Below are 17,441 nucleotides of genomic sequence, written 5' to 3'. Positions count from 1 at the left end.
CTAGCCTTGAGAAAGTCCAACAACAGTGCTCAGGCCCTGAGCTCAAGTCCAGGACTGGCAAACCCCCCACTCCCAAAACCAAAAAACTAGACTGGAGGTGTGGCTCAAGAAGTACAGTGCTAGCCATGAGGGGAAATGTTGAACAAGGGCCTCCAGCTCTCAATTCAAACTCCAATACCTACACATACACAAAAATTGAATTCCTGATGTATGAGGGCCTGGGTTCCCCTGGGTAAGAGTGGAGAAGTGAGAGGAGTGCAGGAGTGTGATGGGCAGGAGGAGGAGTCTGCACGCTGCCCCCATAAGGCAGGAGGTCATTCCACTGGATTTAAAGCAGGCAGTAAGATTCCACTAAGTGCTGTGGGCAGTGAGAGGGGAAGCTCTGCTCCTTAGGTGCAAAAGTGCTCCAGATCCACCCCTGCATTCCTGCGGAAAACTTTCTCCTTTGTTCTCTCCGAGTCCCTCCACCTCCAGTACCCGGACTGAACTTGTGCTTGCTAGACACATATTCTGTCCATCCACACACTACTTTTTTTTTTTTTTTGCCAGTCCTGGGGCTTGAACTTAGGGTCTGAGCACTGTTCTTGAACACTTTTTGCTCAAGGCTAGCGCTCTTCCACGTGAGCCACAGCACCACTTCTGGCCTTTTCTGTGTATGTGGTATTGAGGAATTGTTAAGGGGAGCAGGGAGTGTAGAGGGGAGCAGGGACTGGTGCCACCCAGAATGCCTAAGAGTTCCCCTGCCCCATTGTGGAAGGTCGACAATGGTACAGCCCAGCCACCTTGACCTCCCCACCCCCCCCAATGAGGAGGGATATCTGGTACAGCCCAGTCGCCTTTGCCCTTCTAGGGAGGGGCAACCTTGACCTTCTCCCCACCCCCATGAGGAGGGATATCAGCTTGGGTGGGGGTGGGCCCCTTTTGTGTGGAGACCTTCCCAATTTGCAACTCCAACTAAGGTGATAGGTAAATGCAAACACTGGGCTGTAACCCTATTGGCTACCTGCGTGTGGCTGGAGCTGGCTATGGTCCCTCTGTGTATGTAACTATCCCATTGGCCACCTGTGTGGCCAGGTTCCACCACATGGGTTTTGCCCTTAAAAACCCTGCGTGAGAGCCGCTCAGGGTCACAGTGTCAGCTCCCGAGTCTGCACTGTGTCCCTGGCTGGTCAGTTCACCATCTATTTCTCCAATAAATTCACCTTTTTATATGAGACTGTCTCTGTGTGGTGGACTCTGGTGGGACGTGGAATCCCCACCTGGAGGGATGTGGAATCCCCTCCTCTTGACCCCATAACAGAATCAAACCCAGGGCTTTGTGCATGCTAGACAAGCACACTACTACTAGGCTATGCTCCTGGTCCCCCGATACCTTTTGTTTTTAGTTTTGGTTTTTGTTTTCTTAATTAACTTTATCTGGGCTGGCCGGACACCAAGATCCTCCAACCTCTTCCTCTTTAGTAGTTGAGATTACAGATGCACACAAATTCTAATATTCTAATTTAGAGCTTCACAAATAAAACTAGAGTTCAGTATTTTAATATTGAATTAACTGATAAATTAATTAGTTGATTAATATCTATCAAATATGGTGTGTGAGTTTGTGTGTGTGTGTGTGTATACACAAATGAGCTGATTTGATTTTCCACTATTCAGTCAATGAAGCAAGTTGAGGGCACTCCTGTCAGTACACCATAATAACTCTGCATTGTGAAGGAATCTGTGAGATCAAGAAAAATGTGTCTCTCTTGCCCTTCCTTCCTTTCTTTCTTTTCTTTCTTCATTCTTTTCTCCCCTTTCTACCTCCCTCCCCCTCCCATCCTTCCTCTCTTTCTCTCTCCCTGTCTCATTTCCTTCCTTTTTCTCTGTCTCACTTTCTCTCTCTCTCTCTCTGTCTTTCTGTCTTTGCCTCTCTCTCTCTCTTTCTGTCTCTCTCTCTTTCTCTCTGATGGTACTGGGACTGGAACTTGTTCCAGCATTCTGCTACTTGATTTAAGCCCCCAGCAAAGCAGATGTGTCTTATCTCTGTCATGGACAGCTGTGGTCTGTTCTGCTAAAGTGGGCCCTAGTCCTCAGCTATCTCAATAGCCGCTGGAGCTAGCTCTTGTTCCTCCCTGCTGTGCTCCCTGGATGGTTCAGGATGAACTCTGGATCTATCTCCAGGCAGGTGGCCACTTTTCTAAGGGATTGCCATTTTCTTCTCTGAACTACTCAGTCATCCCTTTCCTAGGCACTTAGCTCTTTACTACAGGCCAGTGGGGAAACTCAGTTCAGCAGCCCTGCTCTGTTACATTTCCCACCAGCTTCCTGGAGCGCTCTGGGAAGCAGCTGTAAGGAAATCATTGTGGAATCTGCCCAGGAATAAGTGGCCTGCATGAGTGGGCGTGTGCCTTTCTGGAAATTGTTCTTGTTCATCAACTGTATTATACTGTGTTTGTAGGAAATCAACCTATCAAATATACTGAGTGGAACAGCTCACACCTGTAATCTTAGCCACTCGAAGAATATTGTGATTGAAGCCAACACAGGCAAAAACTTTGCATGCTTGCATGCCCCTGTTGTAAGGACCCGACCGAAAAATAGCAAAGGCACAAGAGGATTGGAGTGTGGTTCAAGTAGTAAACACCTGCCTAGCAAACTCAGGCCCCTGAGTCAAAGCACCAGTACAAAAAATACAAAAAGGAACACCTGAGTGGGAATTTGTGTCATTAGAGACTTTTTGTCTTGTCATTATTCCCCGAACAATACGGTCAGCCCTGTATTTGCTTAGCATTTGCATTCTTAGGCTTTATGAGTAATCTAGGGATGACAAAGTACACAGATTATCCTTGGTATATACACATACACTACAACATCATTTTATGTAAGAAACTTAGGCATCTGGCAGACCTGAAAGAAGAAAAAGTCTCCCATGGATTCCCAATGAACATGACCATTGAAAGAGAAACCAGTTTTTGAACTAAGCGTTGTTAGCGGAGATACACAACTGATCATTTATCTGTGGAAAAATGACTTCCAGGGCTGAAGTTCTGTTTGAATCTGGAATGCCCCTTGGTGGTCTGTGTGCTAAATTCTTCCTGCTCCTGGAAGGGGCTGGGTCTTAGGGGGAAGACCTTGGTGGAGGACTGTGGGATTTTGATGTTTTTCTCTTTCTACTTCCCAGTCACCATGTGCTGAACACAGGACTTTGCTACATGGCTCCTGCCTTGGCGAACTGTGCTGCACAGTGCCCAAAGTAATAAGAACAAGTGGTCAAGATAGCAAGTCACAAATCTTTCCTCTCTTTAAGCTGATATATCACAGGTGCTTTGTTATGGTGTGAGTGATCTAACACTTGAGAGTGAGCCGAGTGCTGCCATGATATCTATCTGTGTGGCTGGTACATATCTTAGCAACCTACCCTTGAAGCAGCCAATTTAGTAACAGAGTGACTTTAATTGCCATCTTCTTTTCTTTTTATGGACCTTTTGATTACTCGTCTTAATTCTCTTTTCTGTTTAGCTTGTTGATTATCTCACAAATCAATTCTAGTTTGCATTCTTTCCATTATTTCAAGTTGCTGAAAACATCTATTCTCCTTAGAATAAAAATTATTTTTTTTCTCATATGTAATGATTTCTACCCTCAGTGCCTCTTTGGTATGGTGGCTCTTCACTCCTGTGTTCTGGTTTACACACAGTTTGTGCTGCCTTGATCTCTAAGCTGACAGTATTGAGGGGTAACGAAGGCTTTACAAGGCATTTTGACTTTGTGAATGGATTGATGTCTGTTGGGAAAACAGGCTTGCTATCATAGGAGCTTAATTTCTTTCTTCTTCAACATAAGCCCGGCAGTTTCCCTGATTTTCTGTCATGCATGGATCAGTGGGAATTCATTAGTAGAAGCCAGAACTGGGAACCCAAACAACCTTCCTTTCTTTAAAAATCACCCAGTCTCAGGGTTTCTGTTAGAGCAGCAACAACAAAAATGAACCAAGTTGAGTACAATGGCTCACTCTTTATCATTCTAGCAACTTGGGGACTGCAGTTCTGGCTGTCCCAGGTATAAAGTGAAACTCTGTCAAAAAAAAAACACCAAAACATCAACATAAAGAGGGCTGCTAAGGCATATGGCTTAAGTGGTAGAGCAAGTACTCAGCAAGAAGGAAGCCTTGAGTTCAAATCCCAGTGCTTCCAACCTCCACCCCCCCACACCCTCCCCCCCAAAACGTAGATCAAGGCATCCTGTTATTATGTCAGTTCCTTTGCTCCCTTAACGTAAGACCATGCCAAGACAATTTCGAGCACCTGCATTAGTGCTATCTCTTTTGCTCTACTAGCCTCATAAACACAGAGGCTGCAGCATGATGGGCCTATGTCTGGAATGTGAAAAAAGCACCAGAAACTCAAAGTACACAAGAGAATTTATGTAGATCGGGGGAGACAGTTCCAAAGAATAATGTTTTTTGCATGCCAATAATGGGACTTGAACTCAAGACCTTGCATGATGTCCCTTAGCTTTTTTTTTTGGTGGGTCATAGGGCTTGAACTTGGCCTAGGTGCTCATGTCCCTGAGCTCTTCAGCTCAAGGCTACCAACCTACCCTGAGCTAAGCCCCATTTCCCATTTTCTAGAGGTTAACTGGAGATAAGAGTCTCATATCCTCCTGTGCCTGGGCTGGCTTTTAATCTTGATCCTCAGATCTCAGCCTCCTGAGCAGCTAGGATTACAGGCCTGGGTCACCACACCTGGCCCTTAACTTTTTCACTAAAGTGAGCCACAGCTCCACTTTTGGCTTTCTTTTCTGTTGATTGTAGTTTATTGGAGATTAAGAATCTCACAGTCTTTCCTGCTCAGGCTGGCTTAGAACTAGGATTACAGGTGTGATTCTGGGTATTTTTATTGCTATTACACAAGAGGTTCTTACTTTATATGCTACCTAAACTTTTGAAAAATCCAACAAATCTCATCTGTATTTGAATATTTAACACAGTGGAATAAAGAAATACTTACACTTGAATTTCTTTTGTATAAAGAGGTTCATTCCCTAGCTGTCCTGAAAGAAGGTGAACATGAGCTCCGGCCATCTTCCACACTCCATAGCCTCTGCCCCAGAGAGCACTGTGACAATAACTTTAGTATACTGCACCCAGAGGCAGAAAATATTTGAATGCTATTGCTGACACCGGCAAAAGTAAGATCAAAACCTCCAACTCCAGTGAGTTGCAAATCAATGAACAATTATTTATAGGCCATGACCATTTTTGCCTCTGCCTGCATTCATTTGGCCATAAAACTCCCACCAGCTATATGATCCTTGTAAGCAATCTGCTTTACAAGTGAAACAAATGAGAAGGAGGCACTTTTATGGGCTTCTTACCTTTTCTGATTCCCGCCAGCACTTCAGGATGAAAATGTGGGCATAGATGTCCTCCACACAAATCCAGCTGGAGAGGCTCAAGGTCGTATCTGTCCATACCCAATCCATCACTGCCCTCAGCTCAGTCAGGAATGGAACCAGGCAGAACCTGCCAGAAACCACCTCTGGTCAGAGAAGTCTTTGTGTGGTGGCCCCATTATCTACCTCACCTCAAGAATGCATGCACTTCCTTTGTTTAAACCTAACGGCTGAAGACAAACTCTCAAGGTGACTCTCCCAGGAAAATCAAACTTGCATTATGAGCTCAATATGTACATTAGTATTTTTCATTCTTATCATGTTCTCTGGTAATTATATAATCAATTACTATTTCTATTTGTTTGCATGCATGCATGCATGCATGCAGGGGTGTGTGGTGTGTGTGTGTCTCATGGATTTTCTGCGCAGGCTAGAATCAAACCATGATCTCCAGCTTTCAGTTTCTTGAGTAGCTAGGTGTGATCCCCAGCATCTGGCTGGGTTCCATTTTTAATGACATAAGTTTCATTCACATTTATTTGTTTATGATTATCTGTTGGCCATAGGGTTACTGAACTATGTGTTACTTCCTGATGGATGTAGTAGTAAAGACAATACATCTGGTAAGAGAAGATGAGGGCAAAAGGGAAATGTCAGGGGGGATAGGACATGCCACTGGGAGGCGAGGGCAGGGGGAAGCTCTGTGGGAGGACCAGTCGCCTCTGTCTTAGCCTCCTTTGCATGTTGTAGCTTGGCCTAGGCTCCTCTAGGCATGGGGGAAGATTCAGATTTAAGAAGGGCACAGACCTTCTCCCAGCCTGGGGAACTAGAGACTGTTCTAGAATTCTGATCACTGAGAAATTCCCACCTGGGCTCTTTTGGCTCCTAAAAGACATATGTACTAGGCCTAGGCCCAACCTAGAACTGAATGCTCAATGTGTTGTTGTTCACAAGAGCTGGATATCCCCCATTCCTCTTCTGGACTGGATAGCCAGTGCTTAGGTGTCTCATGTGTCTCATGTGTCTCATGTGGTAATGTGACTGACATCCAGGGCGATGGAGAGAAGATGCACTGAATCATGGCACTGAAGAACATACTACCCACAGCAAAGCATGCTGATAGCATTCAGATGTTTTGTTTTTTTTTTTTTGGTTGGTCATGGGGCTTGAACTCTGGGCCTGGGTTGTCCCTTAGCTCTTCAGCACAAGGCTACTGCCCTACCCCCTGAGCCACAGTGGCACTTCCGGTTTTCTGGAGATTAATTGGAGTTAAGAGTCTCATGGACTTTTTAGTGCCCAGGCTAGCTGTGAAGTGAGATCCTCAAATCTCAGCCTCCTGAGTAGCTAGCATCACAGATGTGAATCACTGCACCCTGCTCAGGTGGCTTTTGGTGGGATAAAAATCCCTCTTCAAATTCCCAAAGTGTTTTTAATGGTCTAGTCTATGCGCTCAGTTTATTAATATTTTAGGATCACACAGCCATTATTATTATTATTATTATTGTTGTTGTTGTTGTTCCTGGAGCTTGATTTGGGCGCTGTCCCTGAGCTATTTTTGCCCAAGACTAATGCTCTGCCACTTGAGCCCACAGCTCTACTTCCAGCATGTATTTATTTATTTGTTTGTTTGTTTATTTATTTATTTATTTTGGTAGTTAATTGGCTTGAAGACTCAAGAACTTCTGTGTCCAGGCTGGTTTGGAACTGTGATCCTCTTATTTCAGTCTGCTGATTAGACAGGATTACAGGCATGAACTAGTGCCTGCCCATAACCCCATTTTCACCCCCAAGTATTTTCACAGTAATTAAGTAGGATACTGAAATAGAAAATCATATCATGTAGTTGATCCTAGAATAGCTTTCTTGGCAGGTGAGGGGCAATTACACTCAAAAGGCATTTCATGACTGCCATTTCTGCAGTTGCCTTCTTCCTTTCTATACAGAAAACAGCTGTCAGCCTACACTCCACCAGTGATAGTGACACACAGCTTCCTCACCCTTAAAACAAGAAGAGGTTGACATAATTGTAGCTCTTGGTGAGAAAGTTTCCCAGCACTCGTGTCGGGTACCCACAGCGGATTTGATAGGCTGACAGCCCGAAGTAAACACACTTCACAAAGTACCAAAGCTGGGCAACTAGGTTCTGGCTGAATTTCCTAAAATGTAAAAATATACAAAGTCATGAGAATATTTTGCTGCTTCAAAGAGATACAAGTTGCAATTTAAAATCAACAAATCTCATTTTTTGCCACTTAAAGCAATTCTAAGGAATTCTTCATACACAGCAGAGTGTGCCGAAGATAAAAGGTGGGGCAAGAGAATCAAATAATGGAGCTTCCAATGTGCAGTTAGTTTCAAAAGCCATGATTACAGTCAATTGCTATTCAGTGCATCTATTAATAACTTATAAAAACACAAGTGATGTAACTACTTTAGTCTAGATTAAAAGCAATCATGATTGGCAGTTATATTTGGGGTCTAGGCATAGCACCTATTGTTCCATCTCTGCAAGGAGCAGAGGTAGGATAATTTTTTTTACAGTCCTGGGACTTGAACTCAGGGCCTAGGCACTGTTCTTGAGCTTTCTCAAGGTTAGGGCTCTACCACCTGAGCCACAGCACCACTTCCTGCTTTTACTATGGATATGATACAGAGGAATAGAACCCAGGGCTTTGTGCATACTGGGCAAGTACTCTACCACTAGGACCCAGGATAATCTTGATCTAGGCTAGTCCTGGGCAAAAATGTGAGCGCTTATCTGAAAAATAACTAATAAATAAATAAATAAAGGGAGTGTGGATTTGCACTCAGTTTAGAAGAGATCCCAAACTTTTGCGTCTCATTTCCTTCTGTCTCTGCTCATAAAGATCTCACCTCTCAGTCACACTAGGTAAGATGAAGAACATCCAGAAGTGGATCCCAAACACAAGGATGACCTGGAAAATGACCTTGCCTAGCACAGTCTTCCTGAGGTAGAGTGCTCGGTCCACCACCATGGTTCCAAACTGAATGAGCACCATTACCAGAAATGGCCCAGGGACCTGGTCTTCCGACAGTGAAGAGGTAATGTCTGCAGCCGCCGAATGTTTCTGGGAAGAGACATGAGGTTTAGGCCTGAGTGGTACTGCCCCGTAAATGATGGGCATTCAGAGGCCTTTGCTCAAACTTACCCCAAAGGCCCAAAAGCCAAAGACAATGATGATGAAATCTACAGTGTCAGCCAAGAACATTAGCACATACACGTCAGTCACAGTGCTGTAGTCTGGGTGAATGAGGTCATACAAGAACTGTCTGATGGGTACATAAATTTGCAGAGTCCTGCAAGTCAGAAAATAACACATACTTGCTTCAGAAGGAGGAGGAGGATGAGGAGAGAATAATTAGCCCCTATGATCAATAGATCATTCTGTTCTCAGTCTCAGGATAATCTTTCTGGAGACAGATCCTTATAGGAGGGCAGATAGGATTTTTTTTTTTGCCAAGACAGGTATGATCTCTGAAGATGATACTGTACATCTCTTCCCTTGCTTGTGGCACAAAAGAGGATTCTGAGCCTTGGAAAGTGGGTTGGGGGTACATCTCACCTCTGGTTGTAAAAAATCAGTAAAGCCACTTCCCCAGCTCTGTGACTAACTTCTGGTATACTCACTTCTTTATTGTAAATGCCTTTGCTTTGATTAAATGCTCTTGAAGTTTTTCCATGTAAAGTTCCCTTTTGCTTTTTTGTTTAATGCTCAAAACACTGCTTCCTTTCTGGCTGCTATTCCGGGTGCTTGTACTGCCTAAAAGCAACAAAGAATGGAGAGAAATCACAAGATGCTGGGTGAGGGATGAGTCAGACCTGTCACTCAAAGTATCGGGGCAGCCCGTGGAGCCCACATGCTTAATGGTTGGAGGGCACTTGGGCAGATGGCTTCACGAACTAGTGTCTAGTAGGCTGTCTTCTCAACTCTGCGTCACTGAACAACATCTTTGGGGTTTAGCTCTGAAATCGCTGCTCAAGGATTTTCTAGGGACACACTGGAAGAACAGCCTTGAATGTGCTCAACAGTCCTATGGCCCATCCCTGTTTTCATGCCTCGACTTCACTAAGGGTATAATGACAAAAATGAGGTCTGCCAGTGTCTGTCTGCCTCAGAAGCAGGTTCTGAGGACAAACATCCCCAAGCATTTGGCAATTTCCAAATAAATACTAGTTTCCACAAATATGAAGGCCTAGTTACTCAGTTACTCTAAGAGTAGCAACTGTAGGACAAATCTACTTTCTCTTTCTTTTTTCTTTTTCATCAGTCATGGGGCTTGAACTCTGGGCCTAGGAATTGTTCCTGAGCTCTTCAGCTCAAGGCTAGGGCTCTACCACTTGAGTCAAAGCACCACTTCCAGTTTTCGGTTTGATCAGATCTCAGCCTCCTGAGTAGTTAGGATTACAGGCGTGAGCCCGGAACAAATCTACTTTCTGATCACACTGGCTGTTTAGCAAGTAGTAAGTCATTTAGGAATTAACTAGGTAGTTTTGTGAAAAGCCCCCACTGGCTAAATTAAAATCCACTTTTCAAAGGACTTAGTTCTCTGAATACCATTCCAGCAGAATATTTATGCATCCTGAACAAATCATATGTTTGACATTTTCTCGCTAGCAATGTTCTGAAGTTGTCAGTCCTGCAAGGAGTCAGATATTTAGAGCAAAGAAACCATACCAGCAGAGGCAAGACTTAGACTTGTGTTACAATATCCATCTCTTGATAACAGCTAATTAGTAATGTCACTTCCTATGACCCACAGGTTCCAGCAAGATGAGCTCAGCCTGACGCCATGTGGCAGATACCTCTTTTGGACCTATTTGAAGAGAAGCTGGATCCTGGGGAGATCTGGGTGTTGCTGCTGGAACGTTTTCTGCGGAAGGCCGTAGGCTGCTCTGGGAATGTCACGTGCACAGACTCCACGGACGCTGCGAGGTTGATGGACTTGAGTGAATCTGAAGAGTCTCTTCTGCCATGTCTGAGAGAGAGCTCATCATCTGATTCCTCCTTGTCTGTGCCACTATCAACAATGTCATCTTCATCCCACAGGCCATGACACTGAGGAGACAGAAAGTGACAAGGGAAGTGACCATTTCCAGTGGGGGAGCTGGCATTCTGTCGTACAGTATTAAACCCAGTGAACCAAGGGAGAGAAGTGTACAGAAGCTGGACGATGGTCCCAGGAAAAGAGAGAGGGCTGGCAGCAAGCAGTCTGATGGATTGATAGAGAAGATCAAGAAAGCTCTGGCAGCTGGAATAAAGATGCAATAATTGCTTGGACAAAAGCGTTTTCCAGAACACGTCTTTGTGTTCAAAGCTAGCATTGGGAGTGTTGCAATGAGGTAGTCCTGAGAATTCCCCTGCACTCCAAATCCACCAGCACCCCTGTTTCCCATAGTAGTCCTATCCCTCCTACAGCCTCACAGTGAGAAGTGACCGCTGGCTCACATCAGGGAGATTCAGGAACAAAGCAAATATTCTCAAATATGAGGCAAATATCCTACTCAAATATGATGCTCTCTGCAGGAGCCTGGTGTTTACTTAATGGAAATGGAATGAGGAGCTGATGAAGAGAGGAAAAATGGCAGAACAAGAGGCGGAGAGCCTGGGGATCTCCCTGGAGCCAAAGGCTGCCTGCATGAAGCTATAGCATGTAGGACAGCCTTGCCCTGTGCATGAAGTACTCCAATGGGGTTGTCCTCTGACTGGGAGATCTGTCAGGCTTGGTCCTTCTTATGACTTATATTTAAGAGGCCAAGTGGTTGGAGATCAAGTCAGAAAATGATCAGTTCACCAAAAGACAATGTGTGTGTGTGTGTGTGTGTGTGTGTGTGTGTGTGTGTGTGTGTGTGTGTAAACTCCAAGCCTGTGCCCAAAAGGATCCTCGGAACTGATACACTAGTTGATAAAATACATTTAAAACACTTTATCAAAAGCTAACTTTCAAGTAACAGGAGGACATGAGTACAGAAAAATACTATGGGATAATTTGAATTTCATTAACATGGAATGGCACAATAAAGCTTTGTTTATGACAGTGTGTGAGAAGAAAGATCCCACACCACTCCTTAGCTCTGCCCTGCCGGGGGTCTTTCTGGAGTCACATGGTGAAGAGCACCCTCTACAGCAAATTGGCTGTACCAGCTGTGGTCTTTAGCCACCATGGATGGATTCACAAGAGAACCCCTATGGAAGCAGTAACACTAGGAGTAGGCACGCGGTGTAATGGGGATGAGAGGCCTTGTGATCCATTTCTGAGTGTTTCCTGAGTTTCTAGCTGAAGCAAGGTAGAGTTTGGTGTGTCGGCTAAGATCTCAGTACTTAGGAAGCTTCCACAAATGTGGAGTAATTATGATCAACCCAGGGTTGAAATACAGATCAACACCAGTTTCCCTTATGAACTATTTAGAGAAATGGGCACTACATAGATATAACTGTCATTTAAGGAGCAGATGAGCAGAGGCTACCCATGGACCCTTTAACCCCATCCTAAATCCCATTGTTCAAGCTTTCCAGGGAACCAGCACAAGGGCTGGGGCGTCACCATGAGCTGATGAATCATTAGCAACCAGTACCTTCAAGATGGAGCGATGAAAGAACAGGGACAGGAGCTGAATGAGGTCGTAAAGCACGTAGCCCTTCTTCTTTTCCACTCCGATGATGTTTGGGGGATGGTAAGGTTTATCCTTGTACAATTCCACATTCTTATTCCAGGGGAAGAATCCAAATTGGAAGAAATACTTGACTACAATTGCCACCTACATATGGATGACAGAAATTCAAAGGAAATTCTTTAGGAATAGGTATGTAGGAGAAGCATGGACACAGAACTAGAGGAAAATATGCATTTCAGCGTTTTGATGGGGGGGATACCTACAATTATGTGAAATACCAGTATCACTAGACCTCATAACAAAAGCAGAGTCTCATGGTCACAGGTGTCATAAGTTGTAGACACAGGGAGACCATCATGTACTGTGTGTTGCTGTTTAGGCAAGTGTCATCTCATATTGAGGAAGTAGCTTTCATACTGATTTCCTTAAGTCTGACAGTTCTTATGGTTTTTTTTTTGGCATGTGGTTCATATTCTAATGTCAACTTGGTTTCCATGTATGTCACCTTTCATGTGACAGAAGGTAGGTAGCTCAACTCCACCAAGAACATTTCTAGTTTTGAGATGAATGCTGCATAAGCAGTTCTTATCTTCCTTTTCATGCTATGGGTACCGCCCTTACTCATCCTTAGGTGAGGAAGGGGGTCTGAAAAAAATCCCTCACAGAAAGAGGGGTAAGAAAACAGAGAGGTTTCCATCACTTATGATGGATTCATCACATCCCAAGAGATATAACAATGGGAATGTTCAAACAATGGCTATTTTTGGTAAGGCTGGATTAATATTTCAATGAGAATAATAGCTATGTCTTTGTCTTTATAACCTTTATTTTCTTTACAGGAAGAAGGTACATATTTCCAATGCTTTAAACAGTACTTGTGAGATGATTCTCTTTATATCTTGTTTTAATTGCCTGTTGAATGACTTGTAAGCCTATGGAATCTCTAGGCTCAAACTGGACGTCTAAGTCCTGTACCTTAAGACGCACGTGCAGTGCTGTTGACAGTATCCTTAGGTGCCTGGATGGAAACTCAGCCTTCTTCACAGACCTACCCATACTACTCATCACAGGAGCCTGGCACGAGGCTGCAAGGATTCCCTTGGGCTTTTTGGGACTTTACAATCATCTCTGGATTTCAAAGGACAGGCTAGAAAAACAGGTTGCTCTAGCCAAATAAGTACTCTCTAATAAGTACTTATCTGTGTCCTTTCTGTCATTTGGATTTTTTGTGTGCTTATTCGATTTTCTATTGGGATGTATGGAAAATATGTATGTTGTACTAAAGTATCTTCAAAATGATTTTTGTGCTGTTTTGGGGCTTGAACTCAGGGCCTAGTGCTCTTTGTTAGTTCTCTTGCCCAAGGCACTCTACAACTTGAGCTACATTTCCACTTCAGGCACTTTTTGCTGGTTCACTGGAGATAAAAGTCAGATTTATCTGCCCAGGCTGGCTTTGAATCTCCATCCTCAGATCTCAGACTCTTTGAGTGGATAGGATTATGAGCATGAACATGAGCCCAATTTTCAAAGTATGTTCTCTCTCTCTCTCTCTGTCTCTCTCTCTCTTTTTGATGTCAGTCCTGGGGCTTGGGCATTGTTCATGAGCTTTTTGTGCTCTACCACTTTGAGCCACAGCTCCACTTACAGTTAGTTTGAGACAGGTTATCTTACAAGCTTTCCAGCCTTGGCTGGCTTTGAACCACAGTTCTCAGATCTCAATGGCCTGAGTTGCTAAGATTACAATCATAAGGCATCAATACCCAGTTCTCAAAGTATATTCTTGTCTTTTGTTATTGCAGTGTCTAATTGTTGAGTATTTGCTTGTGCCAGCACTCTGCCTTCGTTTACAAAAGACAGCTACTATCTCAGTGATTACTACTGTGCCGGTCACAACCAGGTATCAATACGTCCCACCATTCCACAACTGAGACACTCCAAGTCAATTATTTGATCTCACTCAAGCTGTCCCCTTGAAACAAAACAGCACTATCATTCACCACATGCTACGGGAACTATGAGGAGGTATATAAATATCAACACTAGGTAACTGCTGATGAAAACGACATGAGTCAAAGAAGGCTGGGTGGGTGACGGGCCTACCTCGGTGTAGACAATAGCCATCATCCAGAACCTCCGGCTGGGTCTGGGGACAGACAGCATGGCCCAGAGGAAGATGAGAATGGGTAGCAGGAGAGTGATCACAGAGGCAGACACCATGTGGTTGAGGATGATCACAAAGTACACACCAGAGCGGGCCACCAGAGTATTGTACATGGCATAGAACAGCAGCAAGAAGCGGGGCTGGCCCACATAGAATTTCTCTGATTCCTCCAGCTCATCATCATGGAACATCCTGTTACAGTGAACACCATCAGACTTTTGTCTCTGACTGTATTTCATTTAGCATGACCCTTCTTGTTGCATTCCCCCAGCCCCAGTCTTTGCCCTGACTTCCTAGTTCCCACTATTTTTTTTTTAGTCAATTTTATCCAGTTTGAGAATCCCTTGTTGAAATGCTTGGGACTGGAAAGTGTTCCAGATTTCAGATCTTTTTTTTTTCCCTTCTTCAAAATTTAAGAGATTTGAGTTTCATAATGAAACATTTTGGGTTGGAAACTCAAATCTAAACATCAAGTTTATGTATCCTAATTATTGTATTCGAATAGCCAGGAGGCAATTTCAAAATTATTTTACCAAATTTTGTGCATGAAAAAAGTTTCATGGGATGAGTTGATCTACTTCGTATGCTTGGCATTTAAAGTATTTTGGATTTAAGATGTCCAGATTAGAATGTCTAGATCTCTTTGTGTGCCGATACTCAGGTTTGAACTCAAGACCTCCCATTCTCCCTTGGCTTTTTCACTGAAACTTGGTGGCTACCTCTTGAGCCAAACCTCTAGGCTAGCTTTTGGCTGGTGAACTGGAAATAAGAGTCTCATGGACTTTTCTGCCTGGACAGGCTTTCAAACACAATCCTCATATCTCAATCTCCTGATGAGATTAGAAGCAAGAACCACAAGAGTCCTCTCTAGACTTCCTTAGAGAGAAACACGGCTTCAAGGCCGTGACTCAGTGACTCGTGACTGTGACTCAGTCATGTAGGTACTAAAGAATAAGAAGTCCTAGAGTTGCTAGTGAGCTCTTGATGACTGGGGCTGAGCTGGGCCATTCATGAGGTCAGAAGATACGTGTTTGTGTAAAGAGCTGGGCCTGCTGCCTGGTCTTACTTGTTGAGCAGTAGCTCGCTGGCTGTCAGCTCATGAGTGAGGGGTGGTAAGATGCTGGATTCTAGCTTGTCTGTGCGGCTGTCATCAGGGCTAACCACCATGTGGTTCTTGGCTCCAGAATCGTCCTGTGAGGCAAAGGACAGGTGCTCAAAGCTGACAGCCTTGCTGTAAGAGGGAGGGGCCTCCACATCCCCATCGTCTGTGGAGAACTGGGGCAACTCTTCATCAGGAGTGAGGCCAACCTCCTCTGCCTCGGCATCAAACTCCACCACCACCACCTCCTCCTCCTCTTCCTCCTCCTCTTCCTCTTCCTCCTGTTCCTCCTCCTCCGCCTCCTCTTCCACCTCTTCCTCCTCTTCCTCTTCCTCCTCTTCTTCCTGCTTCTCCTCCTCAGCTTCTCTGAGCTCAGGCTCTAAGCCCATGGCTTCCTCCTCCGCCTCCTCCACCTCCACTTCCTCGATGGTTTCCGTGGTCCCCTGGCGTGAGTACAGCATGGTGCACTGTGTAGGTTCACTGTTAGGAGAGAGGATGGGCACAGAGCACTCATCTTAGCGTGCATACTCCCCACGACTAGCCTGAACTCTCAAGACATGCCTCAGAACTCCCAAGAGAAAACATCAAGCAAGAGAGGAAAAGAAATACCCCATTTTCAAAAATGCATTCCATCTGCTTTGTTCCATCAGACTAATTCCTGGTCTGCAGAAACAGCACACACAGCAGCCTTTCTGATATAGAAGTGGACAGTGAGCACGGACCCCGTTCAAAACCGAAGCAAGTCACATTTCTCTCAAGATGCAAATTTCATCTATGTACACAGGCTTATCTCTCTCTATATATATATATTTTTTTTTTTCAAACAAAGTTCACAGCCATGAGCTTTGGGGTTTATTTCTAAATCATCATCATCTAGTCAGCATAGCCTACCCATCAGCAGATGTCTCTGAAGAAGAGAGGAGTGGAGATGCAAAGAACAAGCCATGCTAGTGCCACACATTTTTTTTTGACAGTCCTGGGCTTGAGCTCAGGGCCTGAGCACTGTCCTTGGACTTTCTCAAGGCTAGAGCTCTACCACTTGAGCCTCAACACCACTTCCGGCTTTTTTCTATGTATGTGGTACCGAGGAATCGAACCCGGGTCTTCATGCATGTTAGGCAAGCACTTTAACCACTAGGCCAAACTCCCGGCCCCACATTTTTTTTTTAAATTAAGATATGTTCTACTCTCAGTCCTACGTAAAGGACCCACTCAGATCGACTGGGATGAGAGGAGTGATCGCCAGCTGAGCTGACCCAGTGATTACTGACCAACAGCTCCCATGAGCTGCAGTCATTTTTCTGGAAATCTTTACCTGCTCAGTATGGCTTCCCTCTCATGGCCCGCTATACTCTGGGATGTTGTCCTTTCTCTTCCAGGCTCCTAAAGGCATCTGTGTACTATTACTTATTGGTCTCTCTTTCAGAATTTCTCTACACGCTGTGGCCATGGTATACTTTCCCCTGTCTCCTCCCTTTCCTTTCCACCCTTTTTGTCCAGCTTTCCCTATCTGCATGCAGGAAAGGTTGGAACAGAAAACAGAGAAGCCATGCGAGGCCATTCCTGACATGCCTATGTTGCTGTGTCCTTTCGTTGGAGGTGGAGGAAGCCTGAGGACTTCTCCCCACCTCCGAAGAGGACAGGATTATTTGGAGCCTGGTGGAGGGTGTATATAATTTGTTAGATTCTTTGAAGTATGCACTCGTGTCTACATGAAATACATGAGCAAGTAGGCCCTAGAAACATGGAGATCTTCAAATGTACAGATAAAATCTATTTTTATTGGTATGTACTCATGCCAATGAGTATGAATGAGCAGGGAAGAGCCCACATGGCATCTTGTGACAGAAGAACCAGGTCGAACCCTTAAACTTGCTCAGAGCTTTGGTCTTAAGAATGCACATCATGTAGACAGCTCTGGGAATGCAAGGCCTAACAAGAGATTCACTAGATACCTACCTCCTCTAGATATAGCTCTCTAACAAGCAGAGACATTGTCTCACTACCCCATGGATTTTCAGATTATAGGAGCAACCCTACCCAAGTTCTGACTTCCTAATGTTTGGGAGTCAAGGTAAGCAGAGTTCCTAAGGTTGGGGGGGTATCACATGAGAGCCTGAAGGCTAAGGGCTCCTTCAGAAGTCAGCAAGCTCCAACCAAACCCCCAGCCT

The 17,441-nt window shown here is 44.6% G+C and overlaps 1 pseudogene; it reads right to left on the bottom strand.

Moving 5' to 3' along the window:
• LOC150039949 (piezo-type mechanosensitive ion channel component 2-like) overlaps positions 1-17,441 on the bottom strand; it is a 171,862-nt pseudogene that overhangs the window by 4,229 nt on the left and 150,192 nt on the right.

The sequence above is a fragment of the Megascapheus bottae genome, unplaced genomic scaffold (assembly GCF_031878675.1).
Source record: "Megascapheus bottae isolate mThoBot1 unplaced genomic scaffold, mThoBot2.hap1 HAP1_SCAFFOLD_43, whole genome shotgun sequence".
Taxonomy (NCBI): Eukaryota; Metazoa; Chordata; class Mammalia; order Rodentia; family Geomyidae; genus Megascapheus; species Megascapheus bottae.
The sequence above is the reverse complement of the archived record's forward strand: the minus strand, read 5'-3'. Positions and strand labels throughout refer to the sequence as shown.